The sequence below is a fragment of the Rhincodon typus genome, chromosome 19 (genome assembly GCF_021869965.1).
Source record: "Rhincodon typus isolate 14 chromosome 19, sRhiTyp1.1, whole genome shotgun sequence".
Classification (NCBI taxonomy): Eukaryota; Metazoa; Chordata; class Chondrichthyes; order Orectolobiformes; family Rhincodontidae; genus Rhincodon; species Rhincodon typus.
Genome location: NC_063350.1, coordinates 18,484,684 through 18,488,544, shown reverse-complemented (window position 1 = coordinate 18,488,544; position 3,861 = coordinate 18,484,684). Strand labels below are relative to the sequence as shown.

At 46.3% G+C, this 3,861-nt stretch overlaps 1 protein-coding gene across 1 annotated transcript in view; it reads left to right on the top strand.

Moving 5' to 3' along the window:
* The first annotated feature begins 1,772 nt into the window (after positions 1 to 1,772).
* The window catches only part of LOC109921818 (proto-oncogene tyrosine-protein kinase Src), a 151,414-nt gene continuing 149,325 nt past the window's right edge, over positions 1,773 to 3,861 (top strand). Inside the window, exon 1 of the mRNA XM_048608277.1 lies at positions 1,773 to 2,150. The gene's annotated coding sequence lies outside the window, so the exon portion shown is untranslated. The remainder of the gene's footprint in view (positions 2,151 to 3,861) is intronic.

Sequence of the window (3,861 nt, the reverse complement as noted above, 5' to 3'; positions counted from 1 at the left end):
TTGATATTTCGGGTTGGGACCCTTCTTCAGAAAAAGTTGATTTTCTGAAGAAGGGTCCTGACCCAAAACGTCAGCTTTCCTGTTCCTCCGGCTTCACACTGTGTTATGGTTGTAGATTTAGAATCATAAAATCCCTATGCTGTGGGAACCAACAGGTCCACACTGCCCCTCTGAAGAGCATCCCACCCAGACCCATTCCCCTAACCCTGTATTTCCCATGTCTAACACTCCTAGCCTAAACAGCCCCGGGAACTATAGCATAGCCAATCCACCTATCATGCACATCTTTGGGCTGTGGGAGGAAATCCACGTAGACACGGACAGTCGTCCGAGGCTGGAATCGATCCTCGGGTCCCTGGCGCTGTGAGGCAACAGTACCAACCACTGAGCCACCATCCATTTAGAAATTCACATATTCGTTAAACAGCCCTTTTCTGCTCTTGGTGGATTAGTGTGCAATAGTCTCTGCATAATCTAACGTAAATATTAGCTAGAAAGTTTTAAGTCGACAATGTCCTAGTAGCAGCATTCTTCAGAAGGGTCCTGACCCGAAACGTCAGCTTTCCTGCTCCTCTGATGCTGCCTGGCCTGCTGTGTTCCTCCAGCTTCACACTGTGTTATCTCTGACTCCAGCATCTGCAGTTCTTGCTATCTCTGACTGTGAGAGTGTTGCCCTGCCAAAAGTGCTGACTTTTGGCTGAGATGTTAAAAGTTGGCTGGCCCTGCCCTTTCAGATGATGTAAACTATCTTAGGAGGCTACTTTGAGGTGTAGGATTTCTCTCCATTGTCCGATTGATATTTATCATCAAAACAGACTAACTGGCCTCTAACGAATTGGTGCTTGTGGGATCTTACTATGCGTAGTTTGGCTGTTGGATCTCTCTTCTTACATTATTAACCACAGTTCCAATGTGCTCCATTACCTGTAAAGCGCTTTTAGGTCATGAAAGGTGTTATATAATTGCAAGCTTTTTGTTCGTTTTCTGATTGTTAGCGCTTGCAGCAATGATTTCAATTTCCATGGCGTCGACTTGATTATCGACACAGCATTAAGGGCTCAGGATTTTGGCTCAAATATTAAAGGCTTCAGATACTGGATATAAAAACAGAAACTGCTGGAAAAGCTCAGCAGGTCTGACAGTACCTGTGGAGAGAAATCAGAGTTATCGTTTCGGGTCTTCAGTAAGGGTCACTGGACCCGAAAATGTTAACTCTGCTTTCTCCCTACAGATACTGCCAGACCTGCTGAGCTTTATCAGCAATTTCAGTTCCACCTTCTGGCTTCCAGCATCCGCAGTTCTTTCGGTTTTTCGATATTGGATGAAACATAATCCTAGTTTTTATTATTTCAGTGATCGTGATGAGAAAAGACAAAACGATGGGCAAACAGGAATAAAGGGTGGGAAAGCACTAATGGTAAACGGGTAAAATGAAACTGAAAGGAAGGAGAAAGGATTGTAGGCGTAAATCGTGTGCATAAAAATGAGACATTAGTAAAGGGTAACCAAAGCACTAGGAGAATATGACCAAAAAGTGGATGCAGAAAGGATAAATCAGACCAAGACACAAAGAGAACAAGCGCTATATTGTCTGACGCTTTCCCAATGTCCTGAATTGTACTGGATTTCATCTCCTACAGCCACGAGTGGAGCTGTTTGCTTTAATTCCGTGGATCGAAAAAAAAAGGTGGCTTCTGCTGTGAAGCGTTTCCGGAGCAACACTCTCCAATTGCAGCACCAACAACTTCCCACCCCCAGCCACCCTCCTCCACCCCAAACACACCCACCCAGAGCAAACCCCCCGCAAATCGGATTGAACAGAGCCGAGAGCCGGGCACCAGAGGAGTTTTCCAGGCACCGTGACGTGCCTATTCTCCCCGATACACTCCCAGCTCCTGCCTGGGGGAACCAAGCGAGACATCAACCATTTCCAAGTGCGGATTGTAGGGGAATCTGCTGCTGCTACTTCTCGGCTGTCACCAGCTTGGGCAGGAGGTCTGTTCGCTCTTACCGTTCCTCCTTCCCTCTCACCCTCCAGTCTGGCGCTGGGTTTGTGAAGCCACATCTAACCTTTCGGTGTTTTCAATGAGCGTCTCAGAGGAGAGGAGAGGAGACACGTGTACGGAGCAGTTGTAGGTGCAGAGGCGAAGGTAAGTGACCCATTGTGCAGTCCGTGAATGAAACTCCACCAGATCCCACCCACTGGCCGAGGGGATGGGGGGATTAGCTCGGCTGGACACGAAACAGAAGCCAGGCACAGCTCGGTCTTTATTAAATCGTAAGGAATTCCACGCCCCCCCCCCCCCCGACCCCCTTTCTCTGCTTGACTTCTCTTTTTAAGTCGAGACAAACAAACCCCTTGTCCATCCCCTCCCCCTCTTTTTTTTTGATTTACCAGCAAGCGGAAGGCTCTGACCCTCTCTCTTATGTCTGTGCTGTAAAGTTTGGTTCGCTCCTTGCATGTTAACTGTCCTTTCACTGCGTCGGAATGTCGTTCGTCTGAAAACGAAAGAGGCCAGGCCAACATCTCTTACTGTGCAGTTCCCCTTTTCTTTGACTGAGTGAAACCCCAGTTTTTCTCACGCCAAATAATCAGTCGTTTACAGTTAATAGTCAGTTCATGAAAGGTGACTGGAAAGCAGATGCTGCACAGCCAGGTATTGGGAGGAAACCCTTATAATACCCGCAACTGCAAACTTTCAAATCTTCCTTAATGTTCTTGTATCTTTTTAGTTAATATTGATTTGGAGGTTGTTTTTTTTTCCAATAACTGAAGATAGCCTAATTGCAATATTGACTTAATATGGTATTTAGCATTGCTAATAATAGCATAAAGAGACACGCAGTGTAGTTGGCCGGAGTGGGCAAATTATTGTCCTGATCCGTATAAACATGATGCGGTTTCGTGCTGGAAATGTACATTTTCACAGTCTAAAGCAGCCCTCTGACGTCCAAGGCTAGGCACTCCCAGGATCCCAGCGCGACGGGTTATGCCCAATGTATACAGGAACAAAGATAAACCAATCCACCTCAGTTATTCATGCTTCATAACTGCATCAAAAAAAAATTGTGTAAATAGTTTCAAAACACCCACTAAATTGAAGGGTTGAAGTCCGTCATCCGGTGAGGCCGGCTTTATTGAAGTGGTATCCCTGGACGATGTTTGACACCTTGTTAGGCCGATCCCATTTGCTCAGTGCAGCTGGAGCTGTAGCTCTCAGCTTGGGGTTCCTGCAGTGCCAGATTTCCCCACAGTTTATCATTTTCTTGAAAAAAAGAGCATTTGTAACCAATGTATATTTTATTATACAATGATTATTGATCTGTGTTTATGTATGTTGCATAACAAGACAGAACCTTTCAAGTTTTTGCACTGCTGTTTCCTTTCTTTGGGTAGTTGATTTGGCTTTGTAAAATGTCAAGCAAAAAATCAGTCTCTCGTTTTATTGACACAACTTGTATGCACATTCCTGGTGAACTGAAGACCAAAGTGCACACAGTGTTGGAGATAGTAGGAACTGCAGATGCTGGAAAATCTGAGATGACAAGGTGTAGAGCTGGATAAACACAGCAGGCCAAGCAGCATCAGAGGAGCAGTAAGGCTGACGTTTCAGGCCTAGACCCTTCATCAGAAATGGGGGAGGGGAAGGGGGTTCTGAAATAAATAGGGAGAGAGGCGGAGGCGGATAGAAGATGGATAGAGGAGAAGATAGGTGGAGAGGAGACAGACAGGTCAAAGAGGCGGGGATGGAGCCAGTAAAGGTGAGTGTAGGTGGGGAGGTAGGGAGGAGATAGGTCATTTCCAGGGAGGAGGGACAGGTCAAGGGGGCGGAATGAGGTTAGTAGGTAGGAGATGGGGGT